Below are 20,312 nucleotides of genomic sequence, written 5' to 3' on the forward strand. Positions count from 1 at the left end.
GATGTTCTTGGGGTCATAGTCAGCATTTTTCTTCCCCTGAACACGGCGAGTCCCCCTCCTCAAGAAGGCACATGTACCATCATGCCAATGAACATCTAAATGATTTGGAAAAGGATTGGGAGAAAGTGCTGTGGTCAGATGAGACCAAAATTGAGCTCTGTGACATTAACTCGACGCGCTGTGTTTGGAGGAAGAAAAATTCTGACTGTGACTTTAAGAACACCATCCTTCAGTCAAGCACGGATGTAGAAACATGATGCTTTGGGGCTGTTTCTCTGCTAAAGGTACAGGCTGACTTTACCGCATTGAGGGGCAAATAGATGGGGCCATGTATTGTAAAATCTTGGATGAGAACCTTCTTCCCTCAGGCAGAACAATGAAGATGGGCTGTGGATGGGTCTTCCAGCATGACAATGACCCAAAATATACCGCCAAGGCAACTCAAGAAGAAGCACATTAAAGCAAAGTTCCGCCCAAAAGTTGAACTTCCGCTTCAAGGCATCCTGACCACCTGACATGCCACATTTTTTTTGGGGGGGGGGAGCAGGTACCTAGTTTTCACAGGTACCTGCACCCATTTCTGCTCCAGGCCACCAAGCCAACTCCTCCCCTCCCTTGAGGTGCCCCCTCCCTCCGCAATCTTCTGCTACACATCACAGGCGCCTGGCTACTCAGGACGCAAAGCATGACCCGCGCATGTGCAGTGCGCACCCGGCTGTGAAGCCGCAAGCTGTCACAGCCGGGTGCCCACAGTAGCGATGTGGAGAAGAGAGGGAGAGGAGTGAGGCTTCGGGCGGCTGCATAGCTGGACCATGGGACAGGTGAGTCTCTGTTAATTAAAAGTCAGCAGCTACACTTTTTGTAGCTGCTGACTTTAAATAAAGAGAAAAATGGGTGGAACTCCACTTTTTTTTTGTAAATTACATTTTATTGAGTTTTTTTGACATACAAACAGTAACCCGCAAAAGGCGGAAACAAACACTGGTTACAGCATAAAACAAAAAGACAAAAAACAAAAACGGGGACCATTTCCCAACCCCCACCCCCCCAAAAAAAAGGGAGGGGGGAGGGGAAAACCCCCACAAAAAACAAAAACAAAAAAGTGTTAGCCCAGCCCTGGCACGGTCTTATCTAGACAGATACGCCCACTACATTACCCTCCAGCCGGAGGCACAACAGATAGCGATTCTGTGCAGTGACTCCCTGCTCCATCGTACAGGAGAATGTCTACTCATGTGATCCCTCCCCCCCACTCCCCGCCTAAAGAAAAGGTACCCCTCAGGTACGTGAAAGGGCCATCTATTGGGGAGATCTTGCATTTGGTTCAAGCCCACCCGCACTCCACTCCTTCAGGACTCCACAGGGAACCCCAGGGGCATTGAGCTTAGCTGATCACACAGCAGTTAGTCCGAAGCCGAGTCCACAGAAGCCACCCATCCTCCCCAAACCTTATCAAACTTGGCAAGAGCTCCTCTGCTCAAGTAGGTAGCTTTATAAAATGGGACCGCTTTGTTGACGAGAGATTTCCAGCTCTCCAAGGTCGGGGCAGACAAACTCCTCCACGATAAGACAATTCTTTTTTTAGCATAAAACAATAATAGGGTGAGAAGAGTTCGTATAGCCCTAGTAGTGGCCAAAGGTTCAATCAAGTGCAACAAACACACTTCAATGGACTGGGGGATTGAAATAGAGGTGACCGATCTGATACAGTGAGCTATAGCTTGCCAGTAGGCTTTAATATGAGGACAGTCCCAGAATATATGCATGAAGTTCGCCATAGGCATGGAGCATCTCCAGCAAAGCGATTGCTGGTTCCCAAACATTTTCGCTAACCTAGCCGGGGTTAAATATATTCTATGTAGGAATTTGTAGTGGATTAAGCAGTCTCTGGCAGAGACCAAGTATTGAAACGTGGTCCCCCACATGTCATCCCAGTCATCTCTGTCTATAACCGGGGCCACAGCCTCCCAGGCCAGTCTACAAGGTTCCATTAACGTGCCCGTTTCTTGGAAAAGGTTTTGGAACTCCACTTTAAGATCATGGAGTGGCCTAGTCAGTCTCCAGCCCTTAATCCTATAGAACATTTTATGGAGGGAGCTTTAACTTTGAGTTTCCAAGAGACAGCCATGAAACCTTAAAGGGGTTGTAACCCCTCATGGTTTTTCACCTTAATGCATTCTATGCATTAAGGTGAAAAACCTTCTGTAGCGCTTCATTTCTCCAGCTCCCCCATTGTACTTACATGAAAGCTGTCATCCTCCGTCCAGGAATGAACACACAGATCTAGCTGGTGTCTTGTGTCCTTATTGGATAGATTGATAGCTGTCCAGCCATTGGCTCCCGATGCTGTCAATCAAATCCAATGACGCAGCGCCTGGGGGTGGACACAAATGCAGTACTCGGGAGCGTACCCGCACGGGTGTCCACCATAGGAGAGAGAGCTTCTCCAACGTGGACACCCGATGCAGGAAGGAGCCAACAGTGCCACTGAGGGACCCCAAAAGAGGTAGATAAGGGGCCACTCTGTGCAAAATTAACTGCAGTGGAGGTGAGTATGACATGTTTGTAATGAAAAAACAAAACAAAAAAAACAAGTGTTTATGATCCCTTTAAGGATTTAGAGAAGATCTGAGATGTGTGCAAACCTGGTCACCAGCTAGAAAAAACTTCTTACCTCTGTCCTTGCCAACAAGGGTTTCTCCACCAAGTCATGTTTTGCTTGGGGATAAAAGTACTTATTTTACTCACTGAACTGAAACTTTATTTATAGCATTTGTTTTATGTGTTTTTTTTTATGGATTTTTGGTTGATATTCTGTCTCTATCATTTAAAATACATCTATAATAAAAGAGAGATTTATTTAAGTGTATGTGTGTGTTTATATATAATATATACAGTATCTATCTATCTGTCTATCTATCTATCTATCTATCTATCTATCTATCTATCTATCTATCTATCTATCTATCTATCTGTCTATCTGTGTGTGTATATATATATATATATATATATATATATATATATATATATATATATATATATATATATATATATATACACACACACAGATAGATATAGTAAATATGTATGTATGCTTACAGTTACAAAACAATAAAATGCCAGGGAGGTTAAGGTGGCCCTGTTCATAAGAGCTTGCAATCTAATAGGGTGGGGCAAGTGGTACAAATGATATAACTGTGGGGGATGAGCTGATGGAAGTGATAAAAGTTCAGTATATATATATATATATATATATATATATATATATATATATATATATATATATAACCCAGTCAGATTTGTACTGTTTGCTTTGATTTTTGTTTGCAGTTTCTAGATTTCTAATTGCTTCTTATGGCATTATCCTTCTAAGAACAGTATTGGTGAAGGTGTGTCCATGTATTGGGACATGTTTTTAATCTATCCTGTGTATTAAAATTGTACTAGCATACTCAGTCTGCCATAACTGAATAGAAAATCTTTGTCATTCATTATTTAGAATCAACAGAAATAGAAAACAAATACCATTCAAGTCACGACTGTTCCTGGCTCAGCTTGAGTAGAGAAATACAAGGCTAAATTTATCATTGCTCTGGACTTTACATAGAAATGGGTGTTATTTTGTGTTTGTGTTTTGTGGCCTTTCTTTTCCCAAGCTGTATAAAGGCTATCCATCTTGGCAGTACACGTTTGCATAAATGTGAAGTAACAATAGATGATGTGGACCTGACAATCGGTAAGCCCACACGGCATTGAGTATATTCCATTTATGATAATAAGAATCACATGAAATAAATAGCATGGGGTTTTTTTTGGGGAGGTCTTTGAACTGATGCTATTTTATCAAATGAATGTATTAATATAAATAAGACAACTGAAAAATATGTCATTAGCTAATGGTCTGTAATGACCAGTGTTCACATATGTGTGGCACGCTGGTTTGCTCATGCTGCGGGTACAGCAGCCCATGTATTTCAATGGCCCGCTGTTACCCCGCAAGAAATGTAGTGAAAGAAATTCTCAATCTTTTTTTTTTTTTTTAATCGATCCGAACTTAGGAGTTAATAGCACGCCCGTGTGTCTTCTAAAATGCAGTGTGTTTCTGTGTGCACTAGTGTGAACCTAGCCTAAAGCAATTTTGAGGTCAGGTCTAGGCTGTGATTGTAGTCCATGTTATGACCAGTGTAAATCCCTGTACACACAGATTAAATGTTGGGAGACATCGGCCGGTTCAATAAAAAAACAGGCGACATTTAGCCTGTGTGTATATCGGTCTGTCCGACAGAAGCCAGCCGTTTGGCCAACTTCTGTTGGGCGTGCATGATTGAAAACCAGCACCCGACCGACTCCCAATCAGCATTGTTAGCCAATGGCAGAGAGCGTTGATTAGAGTATTCTGGCAGGGGGTGGGGGGCGTCCACCCCTGCCAGCAGGGGAAGTCACTCTAATGTCGGATGGTTAGTACAGTTGCCAGTACCACTGGGTTGAACAAAAGAAAACTTGTAGTGTGTACCAAGCATGACAGTACCTGGCATGTAACAGTGATAGCCATGAGTTACCAGCACACAGTTCTGTAAGGAAGACACTCTTGTGAGATATATATATATATATATATATATATATATATATATATATATATATACATTTGTAAAGTTCCTGCCCTCTCTATGCCCATAAAGGGAACAGAGAGACCTGGATCCTGATAATCCCAAAAGTACAGTACCATTGGCATATCAATTTATTTCTCAAAATTTTTATTTTCAGGTGCCTATGTAGAGTTTCTGGGAACCGTAGAGGCAAAATCAGACGTAGGAAGATCAGGGTGGATCAGGGTAGAACCCTTTACACCTGGCATCCCCCAGGGGATCAAGCTGTGCCAGGCAGGGTTCATAGCCCCCCAAATTCAACCCCTTTTCCCCCCACTTGTCCGTGACATATCAATTTAAAGCGTAACTTATGTCAGCAGACAGAAATGAAATATGTTCTCCAAGTTTCAATTCTCAATTGTTTCATTCTGTTTATTTAAAATTCTGTGTACATTTAGTCCCCATGAACACTGTAAAATAATTTCATAGATCCCCTGCCTGCATGTATTTCCTTTATGGTTGTGTCTACAATTCATCTGTTATCTCAATATGTCCCTTTTATAAACACTCATTCAGATGCACTGAGAGCAGAGAGTGTATGTGATGGCAAAGGATGCACCCAAGTAAAAGAACACACCCTCAGCATCCTTTTGGATGAGCATATGTTGGACAATGGATCGTGCAGGCTTTAGAAGTGCTGATCAGTCGCTTGATTACTGTTCCAGAAGTAGGTCTGAGAATGTATTCAAGCAACTGCTAATTGTAAAAAGTAAGAGAGCACATCCTAGGACACCCATTAGATGTGCATGTTCTAGGGAGGGAGCTGGTCACTGGATGGTGTAAACTTTAGCTGTGCAGCCTGCCCATCAGTTGCTTGAATACATTGAATACAGTGCTATAAAAATGCATTGTTTACTGTAAAAATGTCACTGGCAGGGAAGGGGTTAACACTAGGGGGTGATCGAGGGGTTAATTGTGTGTTCTAACTGAAGAAAAGAGAGGACTGTGCAGGGGAGATGACAGATCGTTGTTCATACTCTATATGAACAGATGATCTGTCTGTTCTCCCTCAGAGAACTAGAAACTGTGTGTTTACACACACAGATCCCGGTTCTCGATGTGCCCTGAGCATTCGCGATGATCGCGACCACCGGGCACACAAATCTGCTCCATGGGCAAGCAAGGGGGGCGCACGCGTGCCTCCGGCGGCATTCAAGCGCCCCCTAGTGGCTGAACATGTTACCGACGTAACATGACGGTGATTCGTGCAGCCGAACCATGTTGCCACGGTACAACTGCGGCGGCTGGTCGGGCAAGCGGTTAACTATGGATTATAGTATATTTAGCATATGGCTATGTTGTGAGCTGCAGTGTCTGTGGATGGGGAATGTGTGAGACACAAATGAAGGAAGATTTCGCTCAGTCAGGGGAGGTAAAGGAAGGTTTTGGTTTACTTCATTCATCTTGTGCATTACATAGAGACTGGATTTAGCACTTGTTTAGACTGTTATACAGAAGCTATTCATTTTACTTTAAACAGTCAGTCTGTCTCTTGGTTTGATCACATCTCACACGCATAGTTTACCTTTCACGACTACTTTCTGCCATCGGTTTGGTTTTCAGTCTGTTCCAGCAGGTCCTTGTTGATCCAATTTTCTCTTTTTATTATTTATGTAGTCCAGGTGTTTCTCTTTGCTAAGCCTACGTTAAATAACATTTTATTACCAGTGTTAAATTTTACATTAGGTAAGCCATTTTTTTTAGGTTTTGTTTTGACGTGGCAAGATGAATATCATGAACATAAAGATACTTAACAAAGAACTCCACTAAACACCGTTTACATTTAGGATGACAATAGAAGGTAACCTCGGGGCAATTTTAGAAAAACGACAACCCTTTCTATGAAATGGAAAATAAAAAGTGTATTTACTATTTTTTGGATCACTATAGGGGGGATTTACTACAACAAATGCACACACAATCTGGTGTGGCTGTGCATAGTAACCAATCAGCTTGTAGGTTTTATTATTAAAGATTAAGGCTCCATGCACACTGAAGCTGGGAGTTTGGGCGTTTTTTTTTTTTAAGAGCCCATAAACTCTCCTCTATGTTATCCTATGTGTGTTTTGGGATGTTTATCAGCAGTGGAGTTTATAGGCTGTTTTCTGAACGCAATAAAATCGTGTTCAGGAGTCGTTTTTGTGACCACAAAAAAACGCCAAGCGCTCATAAACACTGATAAACGTTGATAAACGATCAAAAACGTGGCTCATCAGCGTTTTTTAACGTTTTGATTAATTGAAAAAAAAAAAGCTAAAAAACGCTAATAATCGCTATTGCAAAAATGTTAAAAAACTTTGAAAGACTCACTGCAAAGCTACTGGCGTTTTTAGAACGTTATTTTAATGTCCAGTGTGCATGGAGCCTATTTGAACCAGCTGAAGCTAGAAGCTGATTGGTCACTATGCACAACAGCACCATATTCTATGTGTACAAGTTTCAGTAAATTCCCCTCTCTGTCTATAGCAGTCATACCTATATGGAAGAATTAAAAATGTAGCCACTATTGCTCCTCATGGTACGGACAGACCAGGCTATGTCCTACTGCTCTAAGACACCTTTCACACTGGGGCACTTTGCGGGCGCTACAGCGCTAAAAATAGTACCTGCAAAGCACCCTAAAAGAGCCACTGCTGTGTCTCCAATGTGAAAGCCCTGAGAGCTTTCACACTGGAGCGGTGCGGTGGCAGGACGGTAAAAAAAGTCCTGCTAGTAGCATCTTTGGAGCAGTGAAGCAGCGGTGAATACACCACTCCTTTACCGCTCCTGCCCATTGAAATCAGTGGAGCAGCGCAGCTATACCGCCGGCATAGCACTGCTGCAGCACCGCTTTGCGGTGGTTTTAACCCTTTTTCGGCCGCTAGCAGGTGGGTAAAAGTGCCCCACTAGCGGCTGAATAGCGCAGCAAAATTGACGGTAAAGTGCAGCTAAAAATAGCAGCGTTTTACCGCCGCCCCTGCCCCAGTGTGAAAGAGGTCTAACAGACAACAAATTATTATGGGTACCTAGATTAGAAAATAACTAATTTGCATATTAGCAGCCATTTCAGCTGCAAGAAATGAGATGGAATTTTATATGTTGTATTTAGAGACCTAAATTACATTGCCATTAGAAACTATAGAATATTTATCATTTAGACTGCTGAGTGCTCTCCGTGATACTCTTTCATTTATCATTTAGACTGCACTTCTTATTTAGATGGCAAAGATGTAATTTATGTAAGTGAGAGGGTCCTTAAGCATTCTGTTGTGATGCGATGATGCATGCATGTTAACGCATGTTGTGGTACACGTTAACTTGAGCTGCAGTAAAGTGACGCTAAATGATATCCGTCTTCCCCAAAAATAACCCATACGCATCCATTATCTAATGGCCTTGAAATCATATCTTACTGTGTATTTCTGCCTCCTTGTAACATCCCGAACCTCTTCTTTTCCCTGTCACTTTCCTTTGTTTGGAACAAGCAGTGCATGTTATTTGCAGCCGTGTGCATTATGCACACTACAAATCTTATAGTTCATAGTCCCTAGTGCATCTCAGGAGCAAGTAAGGGAGGGTGGCTACAATTCTACATACAATGGGACCATGAAGAATTAAACATAGCCATCCTCTAATGCCGCGTACACGCGGCCGGAATTTCTGAGGAAACAGTCTGATGGGAGCTTTTCATCGGATTTTCCGACTGTGTGTATGCCCATCGGTCTTTTTCTGTCGGCATTTCCAATAGACTTTAGATTGAGAGCCTGTTCTTAATTTTTCCGATGGAAAACCTTTCTATCGGATTTTCCAATTGTGTGTATGCAATTCCAACACGCAAAATTCCGACGCATGTTCGGAAAAAATTCTATGCATGCTCGGAATCATTAAACGTCCCTTTTATAGTGCCGTCCAACATGTTCTATGTTGCAGTGTTATTGACAGTCAGAATTTGGTGTGACCGTGTGTAGGCAAGACAGTTTGAGCGAAATTCCGTCGGAATTCCAACGGGAAAACCATCATAGCTTTTTCTGACGAGAATTCCGATCGTGTGTACGGGGCATAACAGGACGTCAGATCGCAGCAAGCAAAAAGGGAAATATGTAGACTTGAAGGAGGCTGAGAGTACCAGAAAGTACTTTTTTGAGTTAAGAAGTCATACTTGAATAGAATTTGATTTTTTTTTAAATTTGAGTTTATTGTCAACTTAAATCATTCATTATGAATAGACCTGCATTGCACCATAATGCATGAAAAAAAAAAAAACATATGTAGCTCTGAGAAATCGCCAAACACCCGTTGACAATTCTTTCCTCTGCAGTGCTCTCCAGAAGGACAGAGCCATCTTTATTCAGGTTGTACCCAGGATCACCATCTCCTTTCTGCAGGGCTGGACTGGGACAAAAATCTGGCCCTGGACTTCATCCAGACCGGCCCACTTTAATTTTGCAAACACGCAAAAAAACAGTATATAAACTGTATGCAATTGTGCAAAAAAGCCCCTAGAGAGCCCCCCTTACATCAGGGTCCCCAGAGAGCCCCCCTTACATCAGGGTCCCCAGAGAGCCCCTCCTTACATTTGGGTCCCCAGAGAGCCCCCCACTTACATTGGGGTCCCCAGAGAGCCTCCCCTTACATCAGGGTCTCCATATAGCCTTCCCCTTACATTATGGTCCCCAGAGAGCCCCTCTTACATCAGAGTCCCCAGAGATCATCCGCCTTACATCAGGGTCCCTAGAGAGCCAACACCTTACATCCGGGTCCCCACAGAGCTCCCCCTTACATCGGGGTCCCCAGAGAGCCCCTGGCTTACATCAGGGTCCCCAGAGAGCCCCTGGCTTACATCAGGGTCCCCAGAGAGCCCCTCCTTACATCAGGGTCACCAGAAAGAGGGCAGGTAGTGGGCCGGGACCCTGTGGTTGTGGGGACTCCTGGACTGACTTGGGGCTATGGGCCCCAGATTTGGGGCTATAGCCCCAAAAGTCCACCCCAGTGATGTCACTGGCTGTCACTGAAACCGGCCCACTGAGCCATCGGCCCACCGGGAAACTCCCTATAGTCCCTATGGCCAGTACATGCCGGCCTTTCTGGACTAAGATGCTAGATCAGCATTTTTCAACCATTTCTTTCTTTTTTTATTTTTTATTAGCCACTACACCCTTTAAAAGTGTGCCGGATCTTGGGGCACCCAGTGTAAAATATAAAAAAACATAAACATTACATATCAGTGGGAAACCTGAGCATGGGATGATGCGCACAACCACCTTGATAAAATAAATTTCACATCAGAAGCCCCTCTAAATCAGTGGTTCCCCATCACATTCGGACCCCCCCTCTATTACATCAAAGCCCCACACTTCACAGCAGTGGTCCCACCTTCACATCCGAGTCATCCCTTAATGTCAGAGGTCCCACATAACATCATACTCCCCCCTATACATCAGATGTATCCCTATACTGGAGAGACACCTATTATGTCAGAGGTACTCCTATACATCAGGAGCCCCCTATACATGACTCCCCCATCACATCAGTGTCCAATCACAGAGCCCCTTAATCACAAAGGCTACCTTTTCACAGGCCCCCCAATCACACAGTCCCCATCAGAGAGCTCCCAAATTACACACTTTACATCAGAGCCCTACCTTTTGGATTCAGCCTGGCAGAGGGCCAGGGGTGGAGGAGATCAGGAGTCATGCCTCCATTACCATAGCAATGAGTGATGCTGTACCTTCTGGCCTTAGAGCATGTTTGGTTACGCTGCTGGCGGATGGCCCATCTGCACCATGGCAACGTGTGATGCTGATAAAGGATAAACTGGGTCCCGTGCTCAGGGCACTCTGGAGGAACCAGTGGAGAAACCCTGTCATAGATATCATTTAAATCCTGGTGCCTGTGCAACAAGCATCTGCCACTTCTGCAATCCCTTACTTTGTGATTTGCTACAAAGTTACAATGTTGCAGTCGTTCCAATGCAGAAGAAGAGAGTGAGGTAAGGCCTCATCCTGCCTGCTTTTATTTCATAATAAATTATACTTTTTTAAAAAATATGATACAATTGCTATATATTGTATCAAATCAGGAATTTATTCATGCAGACTTGTAGAGTCACTGCAAGGTCCACTTAAAGGCCTTTTTCACACAGGCATTTGATTTGACATTTGTTCCTCCAGCTGTATTCTGTTACAGGATGTGTTTGTACATTACATTTGGCTGCTGCACATAATTCTTCAAATTTTTTCAGTGTTCCAAAAATTCTTGTTATTTTTTCCCATGCTGCTTTCATTTCCCATAGTGTAGTTTTGTCCTTCCACTTCCCGTCCCTGTGTCCAGGGAGAGGCGTTTGGACGTAGTAGCAGTGTTTGTAGAGTTGTTCTTGTTTGGAAGTGATTTTACAGTGAAGATCATTTACGGATCACACCAGATCCCAGTAATCATTTTGTGGTTTGTGTGGATGAGTAGGCCGAGACATAAGGAAGTCATTCAGGGGCAGAGATATCCACTGTGTACATCACTTGACCTTCCAGCATTCCTCTATTGGCTACTTTGTTGTCTTGTTGAAGGAAATGGTTACCCTGACTAATTCTACAATTTCACTTGGATGTTGGTGGTAACCTTTGAACATTTTAGGACCATGTCTGAAAATAATGGAAACCAACAATTTTAATTTGGGGGAAGAAATCGCTGATATTTTTTTGGAGAAGTCAAACTTCCCTAGCTGCATTATGTCTTCAGATGGAAAACAGGTGCATGGTCAAGCCACCCAACTCGGGATTCCCTTACATCAACTGTGTTTCTCAGTAGTTTTGTGGGACATTGTGATGCCAACATGTGATTCACAGAAGAGGATGTTGGTGCAGTTGCCCATAGCAACCAATCAGCATCTTTCTTTCAGTTTGAAGACTCCAGTGAGAAATTGAAAGCTAGAAATTGAAAGCTAGAAGAGTCCTTGTTTTCTTCCCAAATGTTTCTGGTTCTCTGCTAACAGTTACAAACGCTGTTCAATCACAAACCATTGACCAAACACTTTCTTTTACTGCTCTTGACATATTGACCCAGTAAAACCCTGTGCACACAATCAGAATATCGTACAGAAATTTTCTGAAGGAACAAACATGAAAAATGTTCTCGTATGATACCAGATTCTAAAATTTTTGTTTAATCATCCCAAAATACAATACAAATACATTACATCACTTCCGAATTTTTATTCTGTTGTACGAGAATTTTCTTACTTTAGTAACTTATGAGACTAGCATGCAAAAAAAAAAGTCAGATAATCTTATGGTTTGTACTAGGCTTTAGGCCTCGTTTACACTTTTAACAGGCAGTAGAGCTTAATTTTTACTGCCCCAACCCCCCCCCACCAACTTTCCTTAGGCTGCAAAGGCAATTAATGTAGGTGGGCGCATGCCATGGCTGCAATGCTTTGCATCACAGCATGGCAAAAATGATTCCTCCTGTTGTATTGGCAGGTGGTCCCACCCACCATTTGCGATTCATTCACCTGAATAAAGCTGCGCTACAACCACCAGGAAACCATGTGTAATTAACTAGAAAGGTAGTTGCACGCTGCTAATCAATAAAATAACACTAAAAAGAAACTACTGTAAAAGTGAATGAACGATCCTGCTGTCACCTAAGTGTTCCCACAAGAAAAAGAAGATAATAAAGTGAATGTGACAGCGCTCCAGATGAAGCCACATAGGAGGTGGTGTAACTATTAGAGGTGGAGCCTGGCGGTGGAACCTGTTGCAACAATTGAGATACACCTGATGGATTTTATATCAATGTTTTCATATTCTTAAATAAATGGGAGTTGAATATTAGCTGGGGTGGTGAGGTTCTGTTTTTAATCCCCTTGGTACTGCATCGGAAACATTTCTGTTTTTATATGTCACTGGGACTACCGGCGAAAACTGAGGAGCCTAACTTGAACCAGCTCACTGGGAGGTCATTCTATTTGCTGTGGAGTTTTATGTATCTAGAGGAACCAAAAGGAACTACCCGGGACAACTGTGGAGCATTCCCCATAGGAGAGGTGCACTGTGTGCAATAATGTGTTTGACCCCCTGGTGGGTCTTGCAGTGAGGTGAGCGAGCATTGCAGGTGGTGGTGGGAGCACTATTGTTGGTAGAGCAGTGAAGGACGTGGAAACTGCTTTTTTTCTCTTGTATTTAGTTTTACTTGCTTTTTAGCAGAATTGTCGCACATATTTGGACATTTTTCATTGTGCACTATTCACCTGTATTCATATATGGACATTTTTCATTGATTATTATTTTTCCTAAGTTGATATTTATATTTATTAATTTGAGCTTACTATATATGCAGCGTTGTCACATTCACTTTATTATTTTCTTTTTCATGCGTAATTAACAGAGCTGTGTTTAGGGGTTAAAACTGGCAATGGGGAGGTGACATAACACCTCCTTGCCACCTCTCAAACGTCAAAAGTGAATTATCGTGGATCACTCTATTTCTAGTGAACAATAGTCCTCAGGAACGAGTCTTTTGTAAATGTCACCCCATTTGATCCTTATTAAGAGCTGATCTGAGTATCTAGGGTATTATGTGTCCCAGATCACAGGCTGGTCATGAACAATGGTAATTATTGTCTCATTGCACCATGCACCATGGTCATTATTGTCTCATTGCACCATGCACCATGGCAATTATTGTCTCATTGCACCATGCACCATGGTAATTATTGTCTCATTGCACCATGCACAATGGTAATTATTGTCTCATTGCACTATGCACCATGGTAATTATTGTCTCATTGCACCATGGCAACTATTGTCTCATTGCTCCATGCACCATGGTAATTATTGTCTCATTGCTCCTTGCACCATGGTAATTATTGTCTCATTGCTCCATGCACCATGGTAATTATTGTCTCATTGCACTATGCACCATGGTAATTATTGTCTCATTGCACCATGCACCATGGTAATTATAGTCTCATTGCTCCATGCACCATGGTAATTATTGTCTCATTGCACCATGCACCATGGTAATTATTGTCTCATTGCTCCATGCACCATGGTAATTATTGTCTCATTGCTCCATGCACCATGGTAATTATTGTCTCATTGCACCATGCACCATGGTAATTATTGTCTCATTGCACCATGCACCATGGTAATTATAGTCTCATTGCACCATGCACCATGGTCATTATTGTCTCATTGTACCATGCACCATGGTAATTATTGTCTCATTGCACCATGCACCATGGTAATTATTGTCTCATTGCACTATGCACCATGGTAATTATTGTCCCATTGCACCATGGTCATGATTGTCTCATTGTACCATGCACCATGGCCATTATTGTCTCATTGCACCATGCACCATGGTAATTATTGTCTCATTGCACCATGCACCATGGTAATTACTGTCTCATTGCACCATGGTCATTATTGTCTCATTGCACCATGCACCATGGTCATTATTGTCTCATTGCTCCATGCACCATGGTCATTATTGTCTCATTGCACCATGCATCATGGTAATTATTGTCTCATTGCTCCATGCACCATGGTAATTATTGTTTCATTGCACCTTGGGACTTTAGTCACTCCTCTCCACTCCAAAGGACAGTTCATATCTGCGTGGTTTGTTTTACTTGCATTACCATTGAACTCTTAATAACATGCTTTTCATGAAAGCATATCAACGATGAAGCGAGCAGGAATTGTATTAATGCACTGAGCTTAAAACACACATAAATACACAGTTGTAAATGGTGCCAAACTCTACTGGTGGACTTTCTTGCTTGTGTCTTCCTCGCATAACTCAATGATTTACCTTGTTGCAGTAGCATATCACTATACTTTTGTTGCAAAGACTTTGTTGCATTTTCAAATGCAGGCCATGTAGGGGTCACATTCTCAACACATTTTCTTTGGAATATCAGAACATTTTGTGTGTTTTGTGATACGATGGTGTCACCATTGATTTCTAAACTTGACCAACCAAGCCTTCAATTTCACCTCATGTCGCTACAGAAACGCAAATTTGTGGCTGGAAATCTTTTCTTTCCAGGTCTCGGCGCATTTGCATTTCTTTTTTGTTTATATTTCTTGTGCGAGTCTCCATCATTGATTAAAAATTAATTTGTTTTTCAAAAAATTTCCAACGTGCCTGATCACTCAAATTCAATGCACCAAAATTGACCATTGTTGCAGCCCACTAACGGTGCGATTATTATTATTATTATCATTAACGAAAATTCTTAGTTACGATTTTTGAAAGAAAATTCTTTTGGAATTTGACCCATGTATGGCTGACTTAATACTTGTGTAACCTGCCCTTCTGAAACTTTCCAAGCAGTAAAGCAAAGTACAGATCTCTTTGGTATCCACTCACCTGAGTCCGTTTAACCACAAGATGACCAGCCGTCGCAGTTATACTGCAGCAGGTTGGCCCGCCTGGGAAAAATCGCTGTAGGTATGCGTCAGGCACTTTAAGACCACTAGGGGGCACGTGCGACGATGGAGCCGATGCATGTGCCCGGCGGCCGCGATGTTCACCAGGCACCTGCGATCGCTCCTGAGAGACACAGAACGGAGGTCTGTCAATGTAAACAGACAGGTCACCGTTGTGTCGGGGGTGAGAAGACTCGTCTTTTGTTCTATTAAGTATGAACAGCGATCGGTCTCCTCCTTCAGGCAGTCCCATCCCCCCACAGTTAGAATCACTCCCTAGGACACACATTTAACCCTTTGATCGCCCCCTAGTGTTAACCCCTTCCCTGCCAATGACATTCATACAGTAATCAGTGACTATTTTTAGCTACGATTGCTGTATAAATGTGAATGGTCTCAAAAAAGTGTCAAAAGTGTCCGATCTGTCTGCCGCAATGTCGCAGTCCCAATAAAAATCGCAGATCGCCGCCATTACTAGTAAAAAAAAAATGATAATAAAAATGCTATAAATCTATCCCCTATTTTGTAGACGCTATAATGTTTGTGCAAACCAATCATTATACGCTTGTGTTTTTTTTTTTACCTAAAATATGTAGAAGCATACATATCGGCCTAAACGGAGGAAGAAATTTGTTTTATTAATATTTTTTGAGGGGATATTTATTATAGCAAAAGGTAAAAAATATATTCTTTTTTTTTCAAAATGGTCGCTCTTTTTTTGTTTATAGTGCAAAAAAAAAAAATCGCAGAGGTGATCAAATACAGTGAGTGCCGCGGTTATTGTGTCAATCTCGCTGCTGTTATCGGTGAGATTGACACCCGCGAACCCCGTCGCGGGAGCCAGCGCTGAGCTATGTCGCTCCTCCCGTCCGCCCGCCCCCAATACATTCCTATGGATGCGCAGCATCTCGTGGGGGCGGCGAGCGCCAGAAGCACAGCTTGCAGCAGTGATTTCCAGCGTGATCCCATCGCGCTGGAGACATAATATTGGCGGCACCTACTGTACCACCACAAGAAAGCTCTATTTGTGGGAAAAAAAGACATCAATTTTGTTTGGGTACAACTTCGCACGACCACGCAATTGTCAGTTAAAGCGACACAGTGTCGCAAAAAAATGGTCTGGTCTGGAAGGGGGCAAATCCTTCTGGGGCTGAAGTGGTTAAGCACAATTCTTGATGTAGGGGGAGAGTGTTTGGCCCCTGAAATGCTTGGATTTATTTTGTTATGGATCAGTTTTATCATTAAATGACCTTACCTCTTGGACATTTGTATGGCGCTCTTATTGGATTATATGTATGGGGATTTTCGACTCTTGGTCCTTTCCATGTTCCCGAGGGTGGTCCCTGTTTTGTGGAGTGCTGCCAAACCAGAGCAAGTGTGCTCAGTGACAATATCAATGACTAAGAAAATCTGAATCCAGCGCCCCGTTTGTTCCTGTGTTTGGACAGTATCAAATCCTGTCTGATTGCTTATGGCATACAATATATGTCTAGAGCCTTCTGTGTTCACATATTAATTGGCTCCATAAAAGTTCATTTTCTAAGTAGTAACTATAAATATTCATGGTTATGAAGGCATATGATATGATGTGCTGCAATGACCATCCTTATGATGTCCCTTTAAACCTGTCTGGCATGAAATACATTACCCAGCGTGCACTCCTACTTCTCGCCTTTGTTTCCATTAGCCTTATATCCAGGTTGTAAAGTGTTACATTTATTGATTTTATTCTTGTAATCACTGTTTTGTATGGATCAGTTCAACACGGATGCAACTTTTTCCAAATACGCAATCTACCATGTAAATCTAAGGCCTCACGTACACAGAACGTTTGAAAACCTCTTCTAAATGCTGGAACCTCACAGCTAGTAACCACGTTACATGCCACGTAGACCCTCCCAAATGCCTACAATGCAGGGGAAAAAGCTTCTGTCCTAGCCGCTGCAGTTTTACTATGGCAGGTTGGCTCCCCTGCACAAAATCACGTTATTGTACGCGATCTCGTGAGGCCTGGATAGCAGGTGCGTGCGCCCGCTGCACAATGGGGGTGGCGATGCTTTAGGCCAACGGTTGCGATGACCACCGGCCATGAGCGATGGTGACCCGGAGAGACAGAACAGGGACGAGTGTGTCTAAACACACACTTCCCTGTTCTGTGCTAACAGGAGTGACAGATTGTGTGTTCCTATTGGCTAGGAACCACGATCTGTCACTACTTGTAGTTAGTCCCTCCCCCTTCAGTTAGAATCACCTCCCAGGGAACACTGTTAACCCCTTTTAGCCCTTGTACACATGGTCGGACATTCCGAAACCGGTGTTGCATACACACGGTTGGACAAAGTTGTAGGAAAATCCGATCGTTCTGAACGTGATGACGTTATTTCGTTACAACGGGACTACGTTCAGGCTAGTAGCCAATAGCTTTGGTCTAGGAATTTGATCTGAGCATGTGTGGCACTTTGTCCGATCGGAATTCTCTAAACACAATCACACAAAGTCTGATCGGATCATGTTGTCGGAAAGTTTTATGTCCGTCGGATATTCTGATGGAAACAGTCCGATGGAGCCCACACACAGTCAGATTATCCAACAACACGGTCCGATTGGACATCTTCCGTAGGAATGTCCGACCGTGTGTACAAGGGCTTACTGTCCCCTATTGTTAACCCCTTCACTGCCAGTGCCATTTTTACAGTAATCAATGCATTTTTAATCGCACTGATCGCTGCATTAATGCCAATGGTTTCAAAAATGTGTCAAAATTGTCCGATGTGTCCGCCATAATGTCGCAGTCATAAAAATTGCGGATCGCCGCCATTACTTGTAAAAAGAAAAATAATTATAAAAATGCTATAAATCTATCCCCTATTTTGTAGACACTATAACTTTTGTGCAATGAAGGTATGCTTATTGCAATTTTTATTTTTTTACCAACAATATGTGGAAGAATACGTATCGGCCTAAACGGAGGAAAAAAATAGTTTTTTTGATATTTTTGGGGGATATTTATTATAGCAAAAAGTAAAAAATAATGCTTTTTTTCAAACTTGTCGGTCTTTTTTTGTTTATAGGGCAAAAAATAAAAACCGCAGAGGCGATCAAATACCACCAAAAGAAAGCTCTATTTGTGGGAAAAAAAAGGACGTCATTTTTGTTTGGGTACAACGTCGCACGACCGCGCAATTGTCAGTTAAAGCGGCACAGTGCCGAATCGCAAAAAGTGCTCTGGTCAGGAAGGGGGTAAATTCTTCTGGGGCTGAATCGGCTAGAGAGCGTTTAGATGCAGTTGTTACAAGCATTTGGCATTTCAAATGACCCTGAACTACTGTCCTGAATGCAAATTTTTGATTTAAAAAAAATGCTTCTAACCTCAACTGATTCTAAACTGCAATAAATGACCGAGTGTACATGTACCCATAAGATAACATTGAGGAGAGTTCAGGGGCTGCTGCAAAAAACGCCCAAATGCTCCTAAACGTCCGTTTACTAGCGGCGGTGTACATGAAGCCTAAGGGCGAATTGTAGGAGCGTAACTGCAATCTCCCCTCTAAATTGCTGACATTTTAAATCACTTCCCTGTATAAGAAAAAAACAGGTTGTACCTAATAAGGATTATGGGTCAGCTATCATATCACTAGTATCCAGTACCTTAAAGTGATTGTATGGGCTAAAGGTTTTTTTTTACCTTAATACAGGGGTCTCCAAACTTTCTAAACAAAGGGCGAGTTTACTATCCTTCAGACTTTAAGGGCCAGTTCACGCCATAGAAACGCAGTCCAGATGCGTTCCAGGTGCTTTTCTGCATGCGCGTTTTTGATGTGTTTTTGGTGCGTTTTTGATGCAGTCCAGTGCTTCCCCCCCTCTTTTTTCTTAATCTTAAATAAGGACATGTGTGCTGCAGTGCGTTTTTGGTGCATTTAGGTGCGTTCCGGTGTATTTTTGATGCATTTTACAGCGTTCCAGTCCAGTGCAGAAAAAATGCAGCATGTTCTACTTTTTCTTCTGGAACTGGAATGCACTGGAACTGACCACACTGGTGTGAACTATGCCATTGAAAACCATATAGCCCATGTGTTTTAGATGCAGAAAAAAAAAAACACATGTGGTGTGAACTGGCCCTAAGGGGGCCAGACTTTGGCCAGTGGGAGTAGAAATTGTCCTGTCGTCAGTGGGAGTTAAAAATGCATCTTTGGTATTAGGAGGAGAAATAGTGCCCCATCATTGGTGTCAATGGAAGGAGTAATGCTCCGTTCTATGTATTAGTGGGAGGAACAGTGACCTATCATTGGTATCAGTGGGAGGAGTAATGCCTCATTGTTGGTGTCAGTGGGTGGAATAGATCCCAATTGTTGGTGCCACTTTGAGGAATAATGCCCCATCGCTGGGAGAAATAGTGCCCTGTTGTTGATGTCAGTAGCAGGATTAAAAAATCTATGTAAAGACAGTTTTATATTTAGGATGTATTAATAATTTTGTGTATTCAGCATGAAATGGAGCTTAGTTATGTAGCATGAGGCTGTATATTCTGCAATATTTACATTTTTGGTAAACTCATTTAATGAATTCTTTTGGGAAACCTCTCTTTTTTTGTATGCCTTATCTAATTCAGAGGAACGCACCTATATGGTTAATTATACGTAATCCCTGAGGTGGCGGTAGGCTATGACTACTACTTGGTCTACTCTACTGTTAAAGTCCCCACTCTAGTCTTCTTTACTGGGATGTAGCTGTGTTGTCCTTTTTTACATTTTTGTCTTGTAGATTATTATTCTAAATAGGAAACCTTCATTTTGTTTGCAAATATTAAAGATTCTAACTACCAGCAAGAATGACTCCTTACATTTAAAGAGCACCTGTCATTTCAGATCCGTCATGGCAGTGTCTGTTAGCGGGCATCCACTCACCTGCTGCCACCACATCCCTCTCCTTGTCGTGTCACTGCCGTATCACCAGCCGTCCCTTTAAAGTGAATAGGCCTGTCGGCGGGTCAGAGGAGGAGTTGCTGCGGGACAGAGATGACAATTGCTCTTTAAAAATTATGATTTAAATCAAGTCTTTTTACTAGTGATTTAAATTGACTTGATTAAAATCAAATCCACCCTGGCAGGAATTATGCCCCATTGTTAATGTCAGTGGGTGGAATAGATCCCCATTGTTGGTGTCAGTTTGAGGAATAATGCCCTATCATTGCCGCCGGTGGGAGAAATAGTGCCCCATTATTGATGTCAGTAGCAGGAATTATGCCCTGTTATTGGTG

At 42.5% G+C, this 20,312-nt stretch overlaps 1 protein-coding gene across 9 annotated transcripts in view; it reads left to right on the forward strand.

The window, feature by feature from the left end:
• Positions 1-20,312, forward strand: part of CACNA2D1 (calcium voltage-gated channel auxiliary subunit alpha2delta 1) — a 930,857-nt gene that overhangs the window by 9,777 nt on the left and 900,768 nt on the right. The gene's annotated exons all lie outside the window — the stretch shown is intronic.

This window comes from Lithobates pipiens, unplaced genomic scaffold (assembly GCF_037356315.1).
Source record: "Lithobates pipiens isolate NorthernLeopardFrog02 unplaced genomic scaffold, aLitPip1_a1.2 Scaffold_8, whole genome shotgun sequence".
NCBI lineage: Eukaryota > Metazoa > Chordata > Amphibia > Anura > Ranidae > Lithobates > Lithobates pipiens.